The 25,962-nt window shown below is 35.9% G+C and overlaps 1 protein-coding gene across 1 annotated transcript in view; it reads left to right on the forward strand.

Annotated features, from left to right (window-relative positions):
• Positions 1 to 9,467: 9,467 nt before the first annotated feature.
• Positions 9,468 to 25,962, forward strand: part of LOC125229320 (acyl-CoA Delta-9 desaturase-like) — a 52,707-nt gene continuing 36,212 nt past the window's right edge. The window contains exon 1 of the mRNA XM_048134131.1: positions 9,468 to 9,621. The gene's annotated coding sequence lies outside the window, so the exon portion shown is untranslated. The remainder of the gene's footprint in view (positions 9,622 to 25,962) is intronic.

Below are 25,962 nucleotides of genomic sequence, written 5' to 3' on the forward strand. Positions count from 1 at the left end.
GACCAGAGACGACCCAGGACCGAACGGCCTGGCGACGCATGATTAGAAGGGCCGACCCCAAGTAAATGGCCAGAAGGAGCCAGGCAGAAGAAGAAGCTGTTCATTCTGATACATCAGGATTTGTGTGTATTGGGTTGGCACAAAAGTAATGACACACTCTACAAAAGTCTATACATTTCCTTTCTTAAGTTAATTGTTTTCGATAATATTCTAGAATGTTGTAGAACATTCTAGGAACTTCTAATGTGAGGGTATATAAAACCGCCCTCGTGATTGGTTTAGTTAGATTGAAATAAAATGGACGAGCGATAAGTTCGAACACTTTACTTATACGAGTACTTGTTAGGCCACAGTGCGCGGGCTGCGGCTGACAATATCAACACTGCATTGGGCGCTGGAAGTACAAGCCATGCCACGGTGTCCAGATGGTTTGACCGTTTTAAATCAGGAGACAGGAGCCTTGAAAGTCAGTCACGCTCAGGGCGACCACCTGCATTCAATGATGACGATTTACGCCGCGAACTACAGTCGAATCCTGATGCTACTACTCGTGAATTAGCGGAAGCACTTAACTGCAGTCACCACGCTGTGGAATACCATCTGCATGAGCTTGGGTATCGAAAAGTTTTGGCTCGATGGGTACCGTACGTCCTTACCGACACCAGTCGTGCAGTCCGTGTCGCCATCTGTCAATCACTTTTGCTGCGACCCCGACGTAAAGAGTTTTTGACTGATCTGGTTACGGGAGATGAATCATGGATTTATTATGAGAACGATACACGTCGTGCTTTTTGGCTGCCTCGAGAAGAAACGCCACCAACTCAACCGAAGCTGAGTCAAAAGAACCGCTTAAAAGTTTTGCTTTGTTGTTTCTGGGACTCGCAAGGCATGCTGTTTCATGAACTATTACATAATGAAACTGTAAACGCTAACAAATATTCAACACAGCTCACCGAACTATCTTCTGCTATCAAGAAAAAACGACGAAGACGAGCATAGATGCTAATGGTGATTACATCATCGACTAAGCGTTTTGTATTGTAATAATAATAAAAAATATAAAACGTAAACCAAGTGTCTCATTACTTTTGTGCCAAGCCAATACTTTTCGAATAGAACTATAATTATCAGTATATTCTATTACCAGAGAAGTGTGATAGATTCTAGACGGCAGATAAAAATTGCAATGTTATTTATTGTCCCTGAACCAAATATGTAAATGTATACAGAAATATTTACATGAACATATTTACATAATTATATATGAAACTAAGATTAATTATGCTACACAGGATGTCCCTTGAAGAGAAAGTACTTTAAATATCGTAGATAGGGTATTTTACTGAAAGTGGGCATTTTTTTATTTTAAGATTTTCTACCAATTACTTACTTGATTTGTCTGGGAATCTAGCCGACTAAAATGTGAAAAAAATGACTCCTAATTTTATGATGCCAATCGAATGAATGGATAAAAGTAATAACTCTTCTTGAGCCATACCTAATTCAATAGGTAAGTCCTTTAATGTAAGGTATGTCTACTTTCTAGCCCGCTGTTTCTTCGGTACCAGTCTACCAGTTCCGCGCTCCTAGTAGCGCCGCCCTGCAATGCCTGCCATTAAGGTAACCGTATTGAGGTAGGTAACTTTTTATATTTATATCACAAAAATACTGTAATATTGGAGGAAACGGAAACTAGTTACTTTTAGGATTTTTTCTATTTATTATTGACTTAAATTTTGTATGAGCACCTATAAGTTGCATTACATTACATTGTCAAAATTTAAGCATTCATAATTCCAAAACTTAACATTTGTGACGTTGTCGACGGATATAATATATTTAAAAACGTTATCCAAAGAACGAAACAATTTAAAAAATGTAACAAGCACCGCTAGAAAACCTTTTATTCTATTAAAAAAAATTCGTTCAAAGTTGTTCAAAATATACAGGAACCCATTAATGTTTAAAATAGCGCTAAACAAACACCCCTTATTTGCGTTTCGTCTTAAGTTAATTATAAAAAGGAACCGTAGAGTTTCGTATCTTCGCCTGGGTTTTGACACCTTTTCTAAAAAATCACCCAAGTTTGGAGACATTTTAGTCCATTCTGGCAAAAAAACTCAATTCATATAGTCCTCAAAAGGTTCGAATTTCATTGGTTAACTTGGTAATAAACGGGCTTAAAGGTGATAGGCGAAGATTGGGTACAATTCCCTAACTTCGCCTATGGCATGCTTTACCGCTTAGATAAACTTTTTTGTGGCTCAAACACGTTAAGTCGTATATCCTTAGAGTGGGATAAAATAATATGAATTTTAATCACACGAAATTAAGTTTATTTTTGAAAAAATGGGTAGTAGGCGAAGTTCGGCGTCGATCTGACGTTATTTCATACATACATCTGTGAAGATGCTAGGGTTTCCAAAAGTTAACCAACTGGTCAAGTAAAGGAGAGTAATGGTTTTTAAGTAAAATATGTTGATTATTTCAAAAACTTTTCGCTTTCCGCTTATTATTAACATTTTCATAATTGAGATCAAATCTACCTTTGGTTTTGATGTCAAAAATAGATAATATTATTCAACAAATTAATGTGTCACAACGAATTTGACAACCCTAAGGGTAGGCGAAATTCGGCAACAAGATGGACGAAAACTACCTTCACTAACGTTTTATTCTATTGTAAATTTTACACGTAAGCTAGCCATTAAATAACAGTTCCATGTGAAAGAGAAATAGTTATAGCACATAGGAATGTGACAAATTTAACATTGCCTGCTCTGTATCACTTTATAAAATCAAAGTTAAAACACTGACTTAAAAAAACGTGTGGTTGGCGTCGGACAAAAACCTAACTGATCATGAACTTTATGAAGTTAGCAGCAGTTTGTTCGGAGAATCTTGCCACCCACAAAAAATACCTACTCTGTATTTAGCAGTTTTCTGTAAGGTTAGAACTGTAAATATTTAATTTATGGCAACTTATGTCTAACTCGGCGATGTTAGGTATCGCAGGCGAAGATACGAAACTTTACGGAACGTCTTACGTTTTCCCGCGAGATAATATTTTCTGTATTAGTATTGTCTTTGTAATGATACTCTTAATTTAAACAAGAAGAGATATGAACCAAAAACAACTCTCAAAACCAGCCTACTTATTTGATAAGTCAATTCAATCAATATCGTATTGTATCTACTAAAATGTAATAAGATTAAAATTATCATTTATTTAGGCACGACCCGTTTAGGTATTAGTAAATAATAGTAACAAGTAGTAGAATGTTTAATAAGTACTATTGTTATTCACACAATTAAGCCAACCATGCGAAAACAGAAACTTAGTAATACCAAAGTATGTTGAATAATACGATAGCTGACCTATTTATTAGGTACGAACATAATTTTATTATATTACTTACAAAAATACTAATTACAAATCAATTTTAAAGACTTTTGTGGTGGTAAAATTAAATAGACCAAAAATTAGACATTATTATGATAGACGTTTCTAATTTCCTATATACAGGGTGTTCCATAAATGACATGCCACACCAACACTAGAGGTAAACCAGGCCAGGAGGTACCCAACCAACCTAATATGGCCCCAGTAAAAGTTTCACGGTTTTCAAGTTATTGACAAATTAAGTTTTAGCATAAATTTTGACCGTTTTTAACATAAGTTTTTCATTAATACGAATGAAGAATGGGACGACAAAAAAACGAGGTTCAAGACGATACCGATATTTGTACGTACTGGGTACCTTTTCCCACAGATTTCTCCCTCATCGATCGACACCGTAGTCAGGTGGTTCGTTGAACGGGTTCCAAGAACGATCGTAAATAAATAAAGTTAATTATCATTTGAGTTTATTGAGGTGTCAAATTTACTTTATCACTAAGAGCCATAAAATCGCTTTTAAGAAAGCAACACCAGCTCACTAACCTCTGCCTTTGTCTAATTAACATACAATAGATATTATCGATCTTTTGCCCTTGCCGTACTTAAATATTCGAACAATGCCACATTTTAATGAAACTGAAGTATTCTGATGATCATGTCAGTAGCAAAATAACTGTTTAATATGCCTACTGTTACTCTTCCATTTGTTGAACTGGTTATTTTTTGTTACCAGTTAGCGTAGTAACTTTAGACGTAGTTACTATTTTAGTATAAGCGTTACCGTATGCGTAGCCGAATGCACAAACGCTCACGATAATATATCTTTCGTAGCTATCTATCTCTATCGCTCTTGCGTTTTGGCGCGATTGAGCCAGACTAACTTTCGCGGCGTTTCGTTTTCGTTTCGCGTCGTAGTAATGCCATTTGGCTACGGGGCCTGGCCATAACACTGCACTCTCTTTGATCTCTGACAACCGTACTCACCGGCAGTACCACTAAACATAACACTATGTAATGTTATTTGGCTGCGGTTTTCTGTAAAGATGGTTTTATGTAGTTATTGAATTTAATTATAGAGGTATGCAGTCTATGACGTGATGCTAGAACTAAGCGCAGGAAACTAAAGCCGGGCTCTGTCTGGTCTAGCATGAGTCTTCCTCAAGTATGCCTAAACTAAATAATATGCGGCTCTTTATCCTTCCAGTTGCTTCTCAGCATACTAATTAAGCGTGGGCGGTTTCCTACTGCGCGGTTGTACATTGTATCCGAAAATACTTTATGGTTTGTTTGGAACAACAATTATGAAATTGAGTACTGTTCAGTTAGTAATACCTTTTGAAATATACGAGGAATAATTATTAGAAAAACCGGCCAAGAGCGTGTCGTGCTACGCTCAGTGTAGGGTTCCGTAGTTTTCCGTATTTTTCTCAAAAACTAATGAACCTATCAAGTTCAAAATAATTTTCCTAGAAAGTCTTTGTAAAGTTCTACTTTTGTGATTTTTTTCATTTTTTTGAACATATGGTTCAAAAGTTAGAGGGGAGGGGGGGACGCACCAAATTGGTACCAAATTTCAGCTTTCTAGTGCTAACGGTTACTGAGATTATCCGCGGACGGACGGACGGACAGACAGACATGGCGAAACTATAAGGGTTCCTAGTTGACTACGGAACCCTAAAAACAAATACTTACGTGTATGTAAATACAGAATATATTTGAAAATGTAGGTATCTTAATTTTGGCTTTCATGAAAATAGGAATAATTCTGAACGGTATATTTTACAAGAACACGTCCCTACTAGCATCCTCAAACTGTCCGTTTAAGCCTCGGCGACGGACGAAATTGTAGTAGTTTTTGAGATTATCGTGAACACATTACTTAGTTTTATAAGGTGTAGGTACCTAGTGATAAAAAACACGTGAAGTCAAGACGATATCCATTTATTTATTTAATAAGTTTACACGGCATTACAGCATAAACACCAATACACCGAATAAACTAAAATTGACAAAAAAATACAATTTATAATAATTTTTAAGAAAAATAATTTTTAAGAAAAAAAAACCGCCTTCCTTTGGGGTTCTGGTGATAAATACTTTCAAATGTTGGATTATGTTATCAATTCGTCTGTATATTTTTTAATGTTTGTTATTCGATATCTCCGTCATTTCTGAACCAATTTTGAAATTTGGATGATTCTGAAGTACTTACAGATGAGAATGATTATCAGAACGGAACTCTAACCAGGGGCGGCTCACTCTTCATCAGCAGTTCCACTGCACCAAATGTCACTGTTCTGGACGTAAGTGCATGCTGTTCTTATAAAAATACCAAAGTCACTATAAGTGTGCCGTTCAGATTTGAGGACTTCCGTTCTGACCATTATCAGCAATTCCACTGTTCTGGACGTAAGTACATGCTGTTCTTATAAAAATACCAAAGTCACTATAAGTGTGCCGTTCAGATTTGAGGAGTTCCATTCTGACCATCATTAGGAGTTCCACTGCACCAAATGTCACTGTTCCGTACGTAAATGCATGCTGTTCCTTTAAAAACACAAAAATCACCATATGTATGCCTTTCAGATTTGAGGAGTTCCCTCGACTTCTCCAGGATCCCATCATCAGAACTGGGTTCTGAGAAAAATGGGACCAATCTGTATGCATATACATTCAATCAAAAAAAAATTTTTCAAAATCGGTCTAGTAACGACGGAGATATCGAGGAACAAACATTAAAAAAAAAACATACAGACGACTTGAGAACCGTCCTTCTTGAGAGATTTGAGGCGACGGTTAAAAAAGTATTATAACGACACACAATTACTTCAAAATATCATACACCGACCGTGGAAGGCCTATCATCCATCGTCTAGCAATACCTCAGACACTCAAGATACACTGTCTTCCATCTCCATGCAAACAAATCGCAATCAGGTGCTGACGTCAGTAGCGCATTGAGAAGTGTCAAAGCTCGAGGAAGCCAACTGATAGAGGAGGATGACAACTTTTGTGTCAAAAGGCATGGTGGCCATCTTTGATTCCAAAGTCTCATCACGTCTGCGAAATATATGACGACTTTTGAGTCAAATACCTATTACCGGCCCTCCTGAATTCCAAAAGGGTCAAAATTTTGAATTTTCCTTCATGAGGGTGCCAAAAAAGAAATGGACATGGGTAATTTGTTTGTCTTGTTGTATTAATTGTCACGAAAATGTACAAATACCAATGCGAAATATTAAATGAGCATTTCTTTTTTTTTCGCCACTTTTATGAAATGTGATATTTTTGAAAAAAATTATGCTATTTCTACTCAGAATCACTAGATTTTTCAATCCTATTAGTTTAAAAAATTGTCCCATTTTTGCTTATTTTGTTACCATTTTCCGTACATTTTGTGTGGGGTAGCAAAAGAGGAAAGTAACAAAAATATATGGAAATTCTGGGACACTTTTTGTCTCCCAGTGAGATTGAAAGTAGGTACTCGTGATTCTGAGTACAATTGGCCTAAAATTCCCTAAAAAAATCAAAATAAAAAAATGGCAAAAAAAAAAAGAAATGCTCAAATAAGTACCGCTGTAAGTAGTAGGTTAAGGTTTTAGTAACTAAAGAACATTGGCCTCCGGTACTTAAACTAGTGCGTGATTATACCTAATCGTAGTGCAATCAATGGATGTAATTGACTGGTAAGAGTTACCTTATAGTTTACAATATTTGCTTATTTGAACAATCTAAGTTTTCATTTCTTTGTAACTTTTTTATACTATGTTGCTGGCAAACAAGCTTTCGGTCCGCCTGGTGGAAAGCGGTCATCTTAACCTATGGACGCCTACAACTCAATAGGTGTCACATGCGCGTTGCCGACCCATTAGAAACTTGTAGGTACACTCCCTTTTGTTGTGTTAAATATACACAACCAAAATGAGAGAGGGAGAGGTACCTGTGTTAGAGCAGGATCAAATCCAAAATAACATAGGTAAATAGTATCACACAAGAATGTAAGACAAATCAGATAATTATATTTACCTGCAACATGTTTAATATGTGTACTGGTTGGCTGGTCTATCAATAAAAAAATGTAACATTTCAGTTATAATATCTATAGTGCAGTAGTATTGAAAAACATGTCTTTTTTTAATTGCTGCTGTCCTCAAATAAATGCCAGGAGAGCCAGGAGGATGATTGGCGACAAGAAGCTAGCGGCCAAGCTACAGTCTTTGGCCCATCGGCGGAAAGTCGCCAGTCTGTCGGTGTTTTACGGCTCGGCCACGACATTGGTCTAAGCGCGACAGCGGTGAGCGGCAGCCATACATTGGAGCGAGACACAGCGATGGGACTTTTCATTCACACGTATGGCTGCCGCTCTCCGCTGTCGCGCTTAGATCAATGTCGTGGCCGGGCCGTTACAGGTTGCACTTCGGGGAGTGTGCTCTTCAACTATCTCCACTTAAAAAATCACGTCATTCCGTCGCTCCGCCGTTTTGCCGTGAAAGGCGGACAAACGAACAGACACACACACTTTCCCATTTATAATATTAGTATGGATACATTGAGTGGAAGACTAGCCTGTATTCCCAAAAGGGCTCGGCAGAGCACATAAAACTGCTTATGTTGTAATGCCACCTAATATAATAAATAAGTATAACCTACCTTTAATGCTGAGCACGCCGACAACGGTGTCGCGAGTTGGTTTACATCGTGAGTGTGTCAGTCGCAAAGGTAGATTTATTGAGATCACATCTAGGTTCAAGTTTAGGCGGTCTCTTAGTAAATTGCTAGCAGTAATACCAGTATATAAACAACTTCGATTAAACCTATAGTTACTTACTACACATTCCGAGCCCAACTATTAATATGTATAGCCTAAGGCAGGCGTTATAGGCATTGCATATTTTAAATAGGTAGGCGCAACGACATTAAAGGACAACGCAGTTGGAATAATTTTGAATGTAAAGTCAACACTTTGTATGAAAATCCTACACGTTGTAACCCTTTTTATTGTTGTTCGTAGTAAGGCATTTATTTTTGTGAAGTGCAAAATATTTGTTCCATGATTTAATTTCGTATCATGAATATCATGAATTCATGATACATACCTATGTATCGTATTAACGCGGTGCTCGCGAGGAACCCGCATAACTTGAACCACGCGTTTCTGAGGCCAAAAGAAAGAAAAAATGTTATATGAATTTTAAAATTTTTCGAAAAAAAAAAATGTTTTTTTGCTTTTTTTTCAACTTTTTTGGACGTATTTTCACATAAAAAGCAATTTTTATGCATAAAGTTGGCAATTAAAATGAGTTCCTTAATATTTTTTTCTAAAAACCAAATTTTTTGGAAGTTTTTCTTGTCACATTTTGACATCTATCAATGACTACTGTGAGACTATGCTCCACAATTGCGCATCAGCGCCGTTAAGAAGACCTTTTCTACTGAGTAACAATACCGAAATGTTTTTTTTTAATTGGCAATAACTCTGAAACTAGACGAAATTTATATGACATTTTAGTCTTAAAATGTGACCAAAAATATGCCGTTAAAGTTATATGGGTTCCTCGCGAGCACCTTGTATAGACCTTCGTTAAGTTCATAAAATAAAAATCATGTCTTCAGACTGTTTCGGGGATTTCCTTTCATGTAAGGTTATAAACCCCCGGAAAGTCAATACTTGAAACCAACAAGGAAACAGAAAAATACATATATTTATTAATTTTATTATAGGGATATTCTTGTAAAAAAATAACTACACATGTAGATAAAATGAAATTTTATCATTCGTTTTTGCACAATCAAGAGAGCCTGTAGCTGTTGTAGAGAAAATGAAATGTTAGGTACAGGTCCTCTAGCCAAGAGCCGTTCTGTAGCGTAGCGTATTGTACTCGTATTTAGTTATCGCTTTCTATTGTTCTTCTATATTGGCGCAACGGAAACACTTGCGTTTCGATCGCAACTCAGCGTTATCGATTGTTACTTCAGGTAGGCCAGTAGGTAGATACCGTTGGTAATCTACCTCCACCATGACGCGGTAAAACGGCGTATAATTTGCACTGCACCCGACTAATGTCACTGACTGTTGTTAGTTACGATCCGAGCGCGCGCCACACCGCAGCGCCCTTTCAAACGAAACTCGATTAAACAAACTATTAAACAAAACTTTCAAATAATATCTGGTGCTCATTCAATAACGGAAAACGTGAAAGAGTTGTACTTTATGCATTGAGGTGAGTTCTTATTACAATAATCGATAAATGTAATTATGCGAATTTATTGAGGTTAAGCATCATAAAACCTAAGCACAGGTTAAATTTATAATGTGTCCCGATGCCCAACCAAATCAATAGTCTGTGGTTTGTGTCTTTGGATTTAGCATATTTCAAACTAGTTTTTCTACACTGTTGCACTGATGACTACGTTAAGAAATGCACAGTTGTGCTCATTAAATAAAAACTGCAACCTAAATGCAATGCGCAATGTATCAAACAGTACCTACATAATTACTAGGGCCGGATGTTCCGTTTCAAACATGGTTTATTTAAAATCATATTTTTATCTCGTATTTAATAGAATCTATTTAATATTTACTTATTGATAATGCTATATGCTATAATATTCAAAAACGTATATTTTTTATATGTTTTTCATTATTTTAAGTCAAAATAGAAATTATTTAAAAAATATTTTGCGTCATATGTGAAATTTCTCTTTTTTGCATAATGATAAAATTAAAAAGTTGCGAGCTTTGACTTAACTTTTATGTAATTACTTAATAGATACTTTCCTAATTAATTAGCATGATGCAGTGCGTTCATTAGTAGTTAGGTTCCTTGACGGATTTTATAATGGTCAAAACTAGTACAAGTTACTTAAAGCTATAAATTTAGCTATGACCTTTTTATTAAAAATGTAAAAGAAGTATATTATCACGATAGCTTAGCTTTGCTAGTGTTAGTTTCAAAAAAATAAATAACTAGTATTAGTTTCAGATCATAAAATAAATAATCCTGCGCATAAAAATAAATAAATAAATTATAAAGTTACTTTCAAAGTTTTCAGTCTTTTTTATCTTATAATACCACGAAATAGTAGACGCCATGTTATGAGGTCATTTCGCTATGTAGGCAAAAGCGACAGCTTTACAACAATTTTATTATGAGGAGCAAACTCTGTAAAATTGCTATCGCCTCCGATTGCAGCGCCACCTATCTTTGGTTTTATATGTATGTGCACTTCTGATACTTGAAGATTTTTCTCCTTTCCTTTCTAATCTCCATAACCAGCGGATTGGTTTACATATCCAACTGACGTCACGACCACGGAGTAAATATGGCGTCCTGAAATTTCGCAAAAAAATTTGAAGTTGTGAATTTTAAAGGTAGTAGTAGTAGGAGTAGTAGTAGTAATCACAATTTTTTTTGTACAAGTTTATATACAATTTGTAGGAATAGAGATACAAAGGCGAGCTTATATGTAATTATAAGGGATTTCATCCAGCTAACTAGGTAGTTTAGCGCTTGCATAAAAAAATGTATGATTTTTTTGTGGTTCATTAGCTCTATAGAATTTGACTGAAATACTTTTCAAAAATGAGTGTACTTATAGGCATGTTGTAAATGTTGTACCTAATAAATAACCTTAGTTACGCCAATTTGACATCAAACATTAGGTCAGTGACACCGTGGATAAAATTGTGTGATAAAATTGTGTCCTCTGAAATAGACGTCAGGATTATGATGCCGTATAAATTCAATATTACAATTTACTAGGCACAGGTACTATATGAAGCCAATTCGAATTTCATTACGTTTTATCTGTTTGCTTGTACATCGTACTTGGCGCGACTCCAGAGACTCACGAGTGCACAATAGTATATTACATAATGGTAACTTTATGAAGGCTATAAAAGGTGAGTACCGCGTTTAGGCCACGAGAGCCTAAGTAAGGTACGAGACTTTTAGCCTTCATAATGTTACAATTGTATACTATACTTTTTCTACGACAGCCAAATACATACCTATCCGAGAACAATACAATGGGTTAATTTCCATGTACGCTCTCTTCGACTTTTCAGGTAACAAATTGTCAGTCACTTTGAGCGCCACGTATAGCTTTGATTTCTTTGGGAGTACATTGTTCATCAGAATCACTCATAATAATTAATAATTTAAGATTTTGCACAATAACGTCGACCGATAATAAAGTAGGTACAAAATACTGAAATAGTTTCGAAAAAGTTTACAAATTTCCAACAAAACACGCGCCGAACAAGCCATAGACAAGATAAATAGAAAATAAGCCGGTTCTCAATTACGAAAAATGTGGTTGGGTTCAAGAATATTTAAATGTCGAATGAATTATGTGATAGAATTAGGTAGATATGCTTTTTACCTTTGTTTTGCAATATCTAAGATATAAAACGCATTTCAGTATATTTTTTCATCTTGAATAAGAAAGTCTAAGTGTCTATAGGTTCCAGCAGCGGCTGATCCCACAGGCTTGCCTAAAATTGATTACTACTATTACTAGTAAAGTGCCTAATGTAAAAGTAGGTTTCTTTTTGCTCAGTGTTGTCTAGCAGAAATTTTCACCAGCCGCTATATAACTATATTATGTATAACGAAGCTGCTACCTATTTAACGTTACCTTGTATCACGGGAGTGCTAAGATAAGGGTTCAAGTTCAAATCCAAGGCTTCCCATCAAGTCATCTGATCCGGCGAAAGTACAATGGGTGTCCCTCTAGTAATATGTACTTAGTCAAAAAGTCATCGAAATTACCTACAGCCATTGTTAATAGAGGTACAATCAGCCACATAAATATGTACACACCTGTATTCAATTTTGAACCTTCTTCCTCAGTAATAGGTTACAATATGTATAGATATTTATACGACGACTGTATAATAAGCTTGGTTATATGGCTATTGTTATACTGATGGTGATGGCCATTGTGACGTGCCGTGTACTATGTTACGTTCCTTGTGGCATATTAACCCTTTGACCGCCAAGAATTTCACCACCCCTTATATTCCCGTGGGTATCGTAGAAGTCGACTGTGGGATATTATGGGCTAAATTGTGGCGTAGGCGAGAGGCTGGCAACTTGTCACTGCAATGTCACAATTTCGTTTTTTTTTTCAACCCCTTAATTGCCAAGAAAGGCTTCATTTGAGGGGGTAGTTTCATGTGCTGTACCTACCCCTTTATGGGATAGAGGCGTGATTGTATGTATGTAAACCAAAAACAGAATACAATTGCAAAATGTATTCAAATGGTAAGTACTGCTGGAGTTGGACCAACCTATCTGCCGTCCGATCACTAAAACCCCTCTAAGCTGCATATTACCAGTTTTCATTTGGATAAATATTCTTAAATAGGAAAGAATTCCCCATCGACTGGTCTTGGAATCATATTTTTATCATTTTTAGTTACCGAGATACAGAGTCGACATACCTCGCTAAGTGCACTATTTTATAACCCTTTTCAATAGTATAAAACCGCAAACCCACATTTGTCTTCTATAACTTATATTAAAGCGCTTAGCAGTTGTTTATCTTCATAGTTTTATCACACGATACATAACTATAACAACGTTACTTGACATAAGCTTCATAAATTCCCATTAAAGCCGTTTAATTGCGTTATTACATTTTATAACATTCACTTTTTTTAAATAAAATACTACGCTTAAATACGGCTAAAGTCCTTTAACCGTGTATTTAAAGACTTTCATTGTAATTTCGGTTACAAATACATCACTAAAACCTAGTTACTGCGCTTTACGGTGAATTTATTACTAAAAAATATTCATAATGCCACACTGAAATAGGACAAACCAGAAAAGCTACGCTAAAACCCCGCTAGTTGTAAAAGTATACCTTCCAAAGTTATTGCGCCAGTCCGACAGTCGGCCGAGCGGCTCGCGCGCAGAAGGTTGTGCGAAGGCTGTAGTGACCGGTGAATGAACATTTTCTCCTTAAAATGTTAAGAAACCGAAGACCAGGTAAGTGTTAAATATCTTTTTTTTAAGGTTTTTTCAAGCACAACTTGCGTTTTGCTAACGTATTATCACACGTTTGCCGCGACAAGTAAATACCTAACTCATAAGTTATTCGATCAAGAGCCCAGTTAAAACTATTGTGTACAAATAAAGCGTAAACAAAAAAGTCAAGAAATTACATTGTACCATCCTATTGCTATGTAGGCATTGCCATAGCCACATACATTTTGTAAGCATTTATTTACCTTACAATGTTTAAGTACCTATGTAGGTATTGTAGGTATGGATTACTTGCGCAACATTATATTACCGTCAAGCTGATTTAATAATGCAGTCAAAAATCAAATTAATTAATGTTATTTCTTTTAGGCTTGTTACGAACTTCAGGATACAAATGATAGCAGAGATTTGCGAATAAAATGAATACCGAAAAACCGACCACAAGTCATCACACCAGCAGTAAGTTTAGTAAATGTAGAACAGAAGGGGATTGCTCAACTCGATCTTTACCAAGGAACATTCTATCGTTGTGTATTGTTTCAAGAGTTTTTGAGATTGATACCTCAGAATTTTTTGCCTAACTTAGCCACGTCGAACGTTTCTGCTTTAATTTTCAATGCTGACGAAAATACATCAATTTTAAAACTCCCTTTTACTGGTCCAAGCTAAAACCGTTGCTGACGATCATCGAATTTGGGTTTATCCTTCGTTGTAACAAAATCGAACAACGTTTACTTCTTTAATCATTCGTAAAATGCTTCTCATCTTGATATAAGGAAAGAAGGTTTTTGACTATTCCGTCGCAGACATTCATACAAACAACAGAGAAACAGACTTAAATTTAACCTAGTTAATACAATTTTAAGCAATGATGCACCTGATTTTACCAGAAATTGTTAACAAAGATCTCTATATTGATTCTAGTTTAAAGAAAAAAAAATGTATGATATATAAGTATTCTGCTGTACCAATTCATTCAGACCCTTCAAATCCAGAACTTTTACATACAGAAAAGGAGGACTGACCTACACATAAGTACATATAACCATTTATCGATGTAGAACCACCGTCGATATAGAGCACTACACTCGTAATATTAATATTAATAATACAACTGTCGAAAACCAAACGCACAAAAAAAGAAAAATAAATTTTAAGAAGAACGGAATCAAGCGGAAAGAGAGAAAATTATTATTTCAAACAATCCTAAATGTATTTTGAATTTTTGAAGTATTAAATAAATAAAGATTGCTATTTTCACTTGCTTGGCGAATAATAAATGAAATCCGTGTTTCTTTTTGTAAGAACTGCCGACATCAACCGTTTTTAACCTTATATAACTCGGTAATAAAAACATTATTTTAATAGTGTATTATAGTAATAATACGAATAACTTTGGATATCCAAGAGCGACACCTTTCGCCGTGTCGGTATAGCAAATTGATTTGTTGCAATGTAGAAAGCGAATTTTATTGTTTCATATTAATGTTATGTTAGTTTTCACTAATGTTAGAATATTATATTAAGTTTAAATATGTTAATTTGTAACATAACTTATAACGAGGTTTTTTATGCATGCAAATAAATGGTTAAAATATCATACAGTTGTCTTTTATTCACTGCAGTTGCAGTTGTTTTTATTTTATTTTATTTTTTACTGCAGGTAAACGGGACATTGCTAAAATGATAAACTCCTTTTAAAAAGAATGACAATGCTAAAACCTAGTAATCGTCGCTGGTTTGTCATATAGTGGGCTTTTAGATTAGGAATGCATACAAATTATTTCGATGTTAGTAGTCATTGCATAGCTTAAAAACGGTTACAGCATTTTTTTAGAGCATATACGATAGTATAAAATTGTTTAGTGTCTTTGCGGTTATTAAGCTATGTTTTTAGATTATTATGCAATGCTCAGTTACGATTACTATAAACACGTAAATTTACTTGAGATATGGGTTTTTATGTTTTTTGCCCATATCTCAAAACTATCATTTGTGGGTTAGATGGGTTTTAGTGATAGGACGGCAGAAATGGTTTAAGCTCAGCTGGCTTTTAGGTTAGTATTACTAATCACAAATATAAAGAATTAAGAAACAATAAACACTTTATGAAATAATAAAGTTAATTGTGTATGTTGAGCCTACCCTTATTTTAAATTGAAATGTGTATAAGTTACACCTATGACCCACACTTTTACATAAAACATTTAACACGTCAGTATTAAACTCATTGAATACTGGAACGCATTGCCCGCATTTTTATATTTAAACATTTAACATACAGTTATTGGATACCATGTGCGTAGCCGAATGCACAAATGCTCACGACGCGCTCACAATAATATCTCTTTCGTAACTATCAATGTCTATCGCTCTTGCGTATTGGCGCGATAGAGCCAGACTATATTTCTGCGGCGTTTCGCGTCGCAGAAATGCCATTCGGCTACGGGGCCTGGAATGCATCGGTTCACCATTGCAGGCACGTTTGAGGGATGTTTTTCCGTACAGGTCGTGTCACACTAAAACCTAGAAAATACTGCGTAAAAAGACTGCTTATGCAAGCTACTTATGCTTCCGGCAAAATTTTGATCGAAACCTGCACAATATGCAGAAAGCAAGCCGATTTGCATAGTGATAATACTATTGGGATCACTACGAATGAATTGATCCGAGGGTTTCACAGGATGTCCCGGAGGGACGTCAAAAAGTGAGGATATGATAGAGCCCAGCTCTAAACTTTTACACTCAATCAAAAAAATGATCGGGAAAACACAATTTCTACTCACTTGTTTTAAATCCAGTGAATGATAGCCTATTGATAGCTATTGTTTTGTATGTTCCTCTTTTTGGCACATGGTAGCGCCCGTATAACGTACATAGGTACATGCGCACGACCTACTGCAACTATAAACAGACATCGTAACTTTTCCAGCAATTTCGGTGCAGCATGTTAGAAATAAAGGAATTCATACATGTTTATTGCATTATAAATATTACAAGACTGTGCCTGTTGTTGTCTCCTAGCAAATACGCTTTTCACTGTATGTGTCTTAATAACGTTAGTCTTTCTCCTACGTGTGCATGAATGATCTGGTTTGTACGTGGTTTGTTTATGGGTTTTTAAAATTAGATGGAGGACGTATAATTTTCTCACTGATAGTAGATCACAGAGTAAATAGAGTTCATTAGTTGGGAATCTAAACGGCTTTTGATACATAACTTTTAGTAGTGCTCTTTGAGCCCGCTCAAGCTCAAGAAACTTAGTCTTAGTCGCACCACCCCATACAGAGATACAATATGTGATGACTGATTGAGCCAGTGATATGTAAACTTGATTTAGCACAGCTTTTGTAGTCACATGTCTAAGATTACTAAAAGTCCAGATCAGTTTACGGATCCTATTCATAATGTTCTCTGCATGAAGATGCCACGTAAGACGCTGGTCAATGGTAATTCCTAAATATTTAGTGTATTCTGCTTTGCAAATCGTTGGACAGGAACAGGTGGACAGTGGGTTACAGCAGTTATGTATTTTTATAGAAAACTCACATTTTGGCTGTGACCGATTATAGTTGGCGAAGCATATGTAGTTGGTTTTACTGATATTAAGGGTGAGCAAATGTCTTTGTAGCCAGTTAGCAATTTTTGCTAGTCCGAGTTCTGCAGCATGACGAACCTCCTCCCACGTGTCTCCAGAGAATACCACTGCTGTGTCATCTGCATAAGTTAAAATTGTTCCTGCCTCTATAGAAATGTTGCATAGCTCATTTATATAAACCAGGAACAGTGTAGGGCCGAGCACACTGCCCTGTGGCACTCCATAGGATATGGGACGAGCATCACTGAAGTAATCACCCAGTTTGACCTTCTGAGTACGGTCCTGGAGGTAACTACTAAAAAGAGATAGAGGGGTGCCCCTGATTCCTGTCTTTTCCAAAATGTTTACAAGGATGGGAACAGACACAGTATCGAAGTGTTCTAAGTAGGTTAATTAAGGCTCATTTTACTGTTGTTGGTCCTAATTAACTATTCTAGCTGGCTCCGTACAGATATGTAGACAATACTGCTTCAAAACTGCTGGAAATAATCGCTAGATTTGGCAAACGATACGTTTCAGCCACATCGCTACAATACAATCGGTATTATGGTTGCTTTTTTTGATACATCTGTATTACAGGTTCACAGCTCAGGGAGAGTAGCAGCTCAGTGCTCGGAGTATGTGTGAAGCCCAGGGTTCTCTTTAAATGGATCTGATTTTGTTCAAAACAATTTTCGTGGAAAGTGTTTATTTTCCCAATTTTCTTCTTCTCTTTTTCGGAATCTTGGTGCATGGATTCATGGAAAAGTATTTACTAAACCAAAAAAATATTTTAGCCTTATTTTTATTCACATTTCGATTGGTGTTCCATAATTTCCATATGTTATGTTATGAAAAGATAATATATTATGTTTTCAGTTTGTCACAAATTCCTACTTTTACATTGCCAACCCAAAGTAAACGGGACAAGGGCATGCAAATAAAATCGTTTAGTTTTTGAAAAAAAAAAAAGGCTATTGACATATTTGACATACGGAGTTCCTACTGAACAGACGGGCGAACATAACGAAATATTATCCCATAAATATTTGCCACTTTGTCCTACAATATAAATAATTTATTTCATTTCGGACATCTAACTCTATGAAGCTGAACTGAACATCAGAAAATAAAGTTATCTATGTTTTTGTCGTGAAATATCTGGTGAAAAAATAAGAAATTCCGGCAACGACTGTGATATTGAAATGTTCGTAGCACCGCCAAAAATCCGGGACGCCGCAAATCAACGACCGTGACTTGGTAGATTAGAATCCAACACAAATAATAGAATATTTATTATTTGTGTTGGATTTCTGTGAGGATACGATACCGAAGCACGAATTCAAATTTGAGATTTTTAGGTCAGTATCGCCGTCGCGCTGACGGGGGTGGAACCCACAGAGGGGCCCTGTGTGCGTGCGCGTGGCGCACGCACACAACCGCGTCCGTCGCCGGCGCAAGTAGCTACTCGCGCTCGAGCGCTCTCTATATTTCTCTAGTTTCGGACTTCTGATGCGTAATGTTTTGGACTCCGTGAAGTATACTAAGTGTACTGATTTGACTAAAATGCAAATTTGTAATGTTTTAAGTATTGTAAAAACAGTTCCTTATCATATACATAATGTGATTATCTTAAAAGAAATCATGTTAGCGAAATAAAGTTATTCGGTTAAGTATGTAAAAAGCTAAAACATTTTCGATGTCAAAGAGAAGCCATATTATAGGAGTAGGTACGTACAGTCAACCAATCTGAATCCTAGGTCATAGGCCACTGTAAACCTCTTTCACAGTAAAAGTAAAACTGACTTCTATAGCAAATAAAGCACGGTGTCAATACGACAGGGTTCTAGAGTGGCCTAGGATTCTACATAATTGGTTGACAGTATCTACCTACCAAAAGTTTATGTGAATCTTATTCATTATTTTTTGCACATGTTTGACAGAAATGACAGCGTAGGAAAATTTAACTAGGGCAATTTGGTACCAGACACGATTATGTTCCAAGAGTGTAGGTAATTAGAACTTTTTAGCAGAATTCTAACAAAAAATCTGCCAAACAAAATCTTATTGCATATGAGGCATAAGGACCTATTTCAGATGGAAAGCTACATATGCATCTTATATTTCTAATTTTCTAGGGTTGTAGGAATACATATTATTATACCTACCTAGCATTAGAAATACAAGGCTTAGCACAGAACAAGACCAACCATAAAAATGCTTAACTAATTTGCCAGCTAAATTTAAACCTAGGTATCGGTACTTAAACGTATAGATACTTTTGATATCTTTATTATTTAGAACTTATTGATACTTAGATATCAGTATTTCTGTTACCATAGAATTAAAACGTAGATAACACTCATTTCATCTACCAACTAAGGGCATCTGTAATCTACATACAAATAAGGCCCGGTTAAAAGTCTCGAAATGTTATGTACATTTTATAATTAGGTAAGTGTAAATGGGTCAAAAATTTGGGTCCATGTGCAATTGTGCATTAAGTAGGTGCACACAGACCCAAATTGCTGCATGTATGAAATAAGGCCCCTCAGTAAGTTAACAAAAATTAAAAATTAATTAATTAATTATTATTCTTACATACCGAATTAAGCGTAATTGTGTCGCTTAACTTCAAACCTGAATAAATCCATTCTGCTATAAGGATAATATATATTTTTTATATATTCAATCTTAAAGCAGAATGGATTTAAGTACCCAAGTTTGAAACTAAGCGACACAATTGATAGTACGTATCTAGGAGATATTTTCTTTACAAATACAAATCGTATTATTCAAGAGCGCTATGATAAAAGCACGTCGCAGCGTCGCACAAATAAAGTAAAATTGACAATATTTACCGATGAGATTGTGCTCTGTGTGTAATGGCAAACATTATTAATATGAAATAGTTATTTGTTTTACAAGGGGGCAAAGTAGTTGTTTAACCGCACGTGCCAATATTGATACCAGAGCAAGCAAAAGATTCCAATATTGAACCGCGAGCGTAGCGAGTGGTTCAAAAAGTGGAATCTTGAGCGTTGCGAGGGTATCAAGGCGCGAAGGTTAAACAAACTTTGCCACCGAGTGCAACACAAAATTTTTCACCACACCAACACGAACAAAATACTGACTATAAAACATCAAAATAAATGAAATCGATAAATTTATTCAATATTTATGATTCAAAATCATCATTTATAGGTAAAATCTAGCAGCCAGATTAAGACATCGAGTTAAAATTTGTATGAAATTACTTTGCCCCCTTGTGGATAAAATGCAATTTTGCTATCTGTTTTCGAATAGCAGAGAAAGCCTTTACCAGTTGGTGTGGTGAAAAGTAATTGTTTTAGTTAGAGCATCTTCACTTGTCAGAGCAAAACCGCGTAAAGAACTGATTGACGAGCTCTTATTTGTAAAATTTATCTATCGTCAATTTCGTCTTACTCTTTAGTTGTGAAACATGGGTGATTAAGGAACTGACACACAAGCTGAAAGTGTTTGTCAATACGTCCTTCCGTTCGCCGGAAGGAAAAGAATAAAAATATATGGATATATATATTATAATATTTATCCCGTAGGACAGCAGGTTACTCCAAACTACTTTAATTAACTACCTAATTATAATGTTGTCTTCGGTTACCGCGATAGTTACTCATGAAATAAAACTATGAAACGGATTAGATCGCGTATAATGAGTCATATGTGGGGCAGACGAATCGAAGTATTTCCACACGGGTGAAGGAACACATAGCGGATGTCAAGCACCGTCGGCAAAAGTCTGCAGTCTCTGAACATGTCATGGATAAAGTCAATCATGCTATAAAGTTTGATAAGCCTCTGGTTCTTGCTAAGGAGAAGCGGTATATACCCAGAATGTTGCGCGAGGCCATTGAGATCAAGAAATATCCAAACTTTAATAGAGAAGATGGCTTTACTTTACCACCGGCTTGGGATCCAGTAGTACTTACATCTGATAATGGAACAAGCACGACGAAGACTGTGAGGCATTTGTGTTCGGTTGTATGGTGTTGGAAATTTGCAGTTTGTTTTTGTAAATTTTGTGTAGATTAATTGATTGCTTTTTTTTTGTAATATAGTAAAGGTAAATTTTTTGAACATTGTATAACTAGCTTTATTAATAGTGTGTGAACCTGCCTCAGAAATCTATTTTATTTGTAGTGATGGTTCGTTAATATTTCTTATATGTAAGTAGCTTTTGCATATTGTAATTTTTCCTCAGTCACCCGTTGACCACGAGCGCTGTAAAGTGTTCGAAACGTCGGGATGAATTGTAAATTCATTATACACCATTTAATCCGTTTCTATAGTTTTATTTCATACCTAATTTTATCCATTTAAACTATATATGAAATAAAGTATGCCAATGTTGTCCGCATTGACCTTAACGCACCACTTGCTAGGACTCGGACCCTCTAATTTTAGAGCACCATAACCTAAATGCATAGTCTTGAGTAAATGTGTTTTAGACGATAGACCTTAGTTTAAATACTTATTACAAAAATAGATAGTATTCATGAACACAATGTTTACACCAAGTTATAAAATTAACAAGCGAGCGATGGGCCTTATTTAGAGCAATAGTACTTTATCCTCTATAGCGGCCCACACAATCAATGGTACTTATTCTATGTCTGCGAAGAAAATGTACAAAACGGCATGATTGATAAAACTTAGAAGAAATATAAGCACTGGGCCTTATTAAGAGCAGTACAGGTATCAACCTGAACAAACTATGTATTACTAAATAAGGCCCATCGTTTTTTTAAATATTTAAAACATGAATTATATTATTAATATTATGTTTGTCTTTATTGTATGTAAATAAGTACATATAATATAACTACTTACCTAATTGGTGTTCGGCAGAATAGTAATAAATAAGCAATGATGACCGAATACCAAATTTTCGGCAAAGTGGCTGAAAAGACCGAATACCAAATAGTTGCCTAATATTCGTGGAATCTGTCGTAAAATACAGCATTACTTTATAATTGTTACTAGTAAACCGATGACGAGAAAAGTTATGCATGTATAAAATAAACCTATACCTGTATGCAATTGTTACGTACCTATACTTGTAAAAATATGGACTTCGTATTTCCACAAAATATATAAAAGTATGTATTTCTAACTAAAAAGTTCGTCAAACACGGTATGTCGATATTTCGACGTGGTATATCGATAACTTTTCACATCACTAGATTATCGACATTAGATGTCGAGTATTACCCATCACTTTATTTCAGTGTACGTATTTAAAAACTTAGCCCCGCCCCTAAATTTGGTGCGATAGGGACAACTGCAGCTCAGGCGCAAAATCCCGCGTAAAAACCGCAAAAATCGAGGTTTCGCTCTCGACTGTTTCCTCCTCCAAAACTTAACCAATCGTTACGAAATTTGGAAATCAGAATGACAAGGAAATTATCTGTGTCGGACCGTTTCGTTTTTTTGGATAATTGATCTCAGTTTTGAATACCACGCCTTTCTTTCTGGCAAATTCAATTAAGCCGTTTTGGCCAACTTTGAGAGGCTCTAATTCCTTTTAAAACAAAAATATCAAAAAAAGCAAAACGGTCCGACACAGATATTGATAATAAAAATCTGTGTTGAAAAAACCATTGATCTAGCTTCAAAAACCAGAGAGGAAACAGGCGAGAGCGTTTGTATGGAGAAATGAGGGGTATCGTATCGTCTTAATAATACCAGGAACTTGAAATGTAGGCCACATCTGTACATAATTACATATTATAGAAAAGAAAACCTATTGCATGCATGTAGAAAAAGTTATGTAGGTAATTAAGTATGCAACTGTAGTTAATTAGACATAAAACACTAGTGATTAATTCCCTGTAATTATGCACCAATCACTTTAATAAGTATACTACTAGCATGATTTTCGCAGTGCAATACCAATTTGCGAAAGCAAAATATCGTCACTACTTTGAAAAACTCTCCTATCTCACGCTGCTCCTCAAAGTTAAGACGCAGTAAGTCTATATGCATTCCATACATACTTACTACAATTTTCTTTTCATTGACAGACGAAGATACAAGTTTTTTTAAAGTAGTGAAGACATTTGTTTCACCTCGTACAAAATTGTGTATGAAATTGAGTTATTAAGCTATATCGCTGAGCTCGTGTCACCATTGCACGGGAACGAGATTCTGCAATACACTGCGGGAGCAATGCCCGCGGCAGAAAACAAAGGCCATAGGTGGGAAAGTGTCAATTTTCCGCGCTGCTTCTCGGGATTGTAGCTTCATCTTAGCTAAGATATCGTTCATACTTTGGACACTTTATGAAATACGTTGTATAACTTGTATTTGATACAACTTTGGACCTTTATAACCCCCAAACAAGTATTAAACAGCGTCGTTTAATATTCAATAGGTACACAATCAATATAAATAATGAACAATAGTCATATTATTAGATATACGATAAGTATTTACCAATCGCTTTTGGGTGATGAAAACATCGTAATGAATCCGAACTAATCCCAATAATGGCTAGTTTGTTTACTATCTGAGTGGATAGGCCGGTTGACAATCGCTTTCGTAAAAAGTGTTGGCGTAGGAACTAGCCTACGCCAATTCTTGGAACTAAACTCCGTGCCTGTTAATTAATACCAACAATATTCTTACATATACGCAACCAAATTGAAAGTTTGCACGTCTGTTACCTTTGCCTCCCTCCGTAACGATGTTGCAACAGGTCGCAGGTTCGACTCGTGTCTGAGGTGTACATTTTTCCATGTTCTCTGTAATTTAAAAGATTGCAAACAAAGTTCAACTAAATATAAGTACTATCGATAGATATCACCGTTTTGTACGATTTAGGATTGAAAATTTACGTAGATCCGTCCTATTCGTCTGATTGTGGTAACTGTTGACCAAAGAGCTGACGATATCTTTGCACAAAGTGTCCGTATTGCGATAAATCAAGGAAATGCCGCCAGTGTCCTTAATAGAATTCCTCAAAAGCCTGTTGCAGTCTGCAATGCAGATTTAAGTTAACTACTTAGTTGTATCCTTAAATAAATATTTACAGTAAATGTTTCAAAATCATGCTCGTTCATAGACCTAGAGTAAAAATTATATTCTAGAGTAAAAAGGCGAAGAATTATATTCTGGGGCGACTTTTATATTTAATTTTTATCACACTTGTGTAATGTATTGCGTATATTGCACAATATAATTCGATACTGATGTTGACTTCATAATTTTTAAAAGTGAACAAATGTTGAGTTTCGCAATAATTCCATTAAAAAATATTTCGGTTTATTTCGCAATAATTCCATTAAAAAGGTTTATGGCAGATGAATTGAATACCTATTATGATAAAATAAAATGCTTCACATTTTTAACTACAGTATATGAAACGTAAACATCAACATTCCATACAACACAAACATATTAAAACAAAATTCCACTACTATAGTACGACTTCTTAACCAATTCTACAGTCCCGTCTGGCAGAAAGCATGACACTTGGCATGTATATAGCTTATAGGGTTATAAGACAAAAGTTAGGGTTTGACGACCGGTCTGGCGCAGTCGGTAGTGACCCTGCCTGCTGCGCCGCGGTCCCGGGTTCGAATCCCGGTAAGGGCATTTATTAGTGTGATGAGCACAGATATTTGTTCCTGAGTCATGGATGTTTTCTATGTATATAAGTATTTATATATTATATATATTGTTGTCTGAGTACCCACAGCACAAGCCTTCTTGAGCTTACCGTGGGCCTCAGTCAATCTGTGTAAGAATGTCCTACAATATTTATTTATTTATTATTTATTTTATTTATAATAGAAGTAGAAACACGCCGAGGTGTCAATGTTTCCCCTCCTTCCCCCCACTTTTGTATCCCTGATTTCAGTTGTTTAATATTTCCATGAAAACCGTGAAAGCTACCATCACGATACATTCATCATGATATATTCTCCATAAAATTTACTACAATATTGTCTTTGGAAGTATATAGCTAGAACTTATAATTTTCAAACTATGCTCATTTTCCCCTAACAATGTTTGATGACCTGTACGAAAAGTAAGACTAGCGACTTTGCTGCTTTAGCTGTGGCGATGTTGCTTGACAAAATTGTTCCTTGGGTCAAACTGATCCGATTTAGCTCAATAGTCATGAAATCGCACGTCACTACCCCCCACAAAGACAAGGGGAAAGGGCCGGTTTCCTCGTCTTATACTTCCTTATAAATATACTTCCAAAGTCAATATATTGTAGAAAATTTTATGGAGAATATACTTCTCCTAAACATCGTGATGGTAGCTTTCACTGTTTTCATGGAAATATTAAAAAACTGAAATCAGGGATACAAAAGTGGGGGGAAGGAGGGGAAACATTGACACCTCGGCGTGTTTCGTATAAGCTATATACATGTCAAGTTTCATACTTTCTGCCCAGCAGGGACTATACATTCATACTGATTCGCCGTTTCCGCCCCGCACTACTAGCAGTAAAGTTAAACCGAAAGGTAAATAAAAACCGGTTAAGTGCGAGTCGTACTCACCCACCGAGGGCTCTGTACAAACTTTCAATAGTTGAATCATCAAATATTATTCACATAACTCTACAGACTTGACTAAATCCCTCAAGACTCAATTTCCCACTTAACAAGTAATATTTAAAACTTATACCTACAATTTTATTGTTAGATAACGTCCAAAGAAAATCAAAACTATTCGACTTCAATAGTTTACGACATGTCGTAAGGACGCTCCAGGCCCCGTAGCCGAATGGCATTTCTCCGACGCCAAACGAAAGCGATACGCCGCTGGCTCTGTCGCGCCAATACGCAAGCGCGATAGAGATAGATATCTACTAGCGCTTCGTTTCGTGAGCGATTGTGCCATTCGGCTAGCCACCCTGAACCGATCCCATTTTATCAGGCAAAACGCGATGTAGAAAATGAGAGTTCAAAGTACAGCGACATCTATCGGCAAAT

The sequence above is a fragment of the Leguminivora glycinivorella genome, chromosome 1 (genome assembly GCF_023078275.1).
Source record: "Leguminivora glycinivorella isolate SPB_JAAS2020 chromosome 1, LegGlyc_1.1, whole genome shotgun sequence".
In the NCBI taxonomy this organism is placed as follows: domain Eukaryota; kingdom Metazoa; phylum Arthropoda; class Insecta; order Lepidoptera; family Tortricidae; genus Leguminivora; species Leguminivora glycinivorella.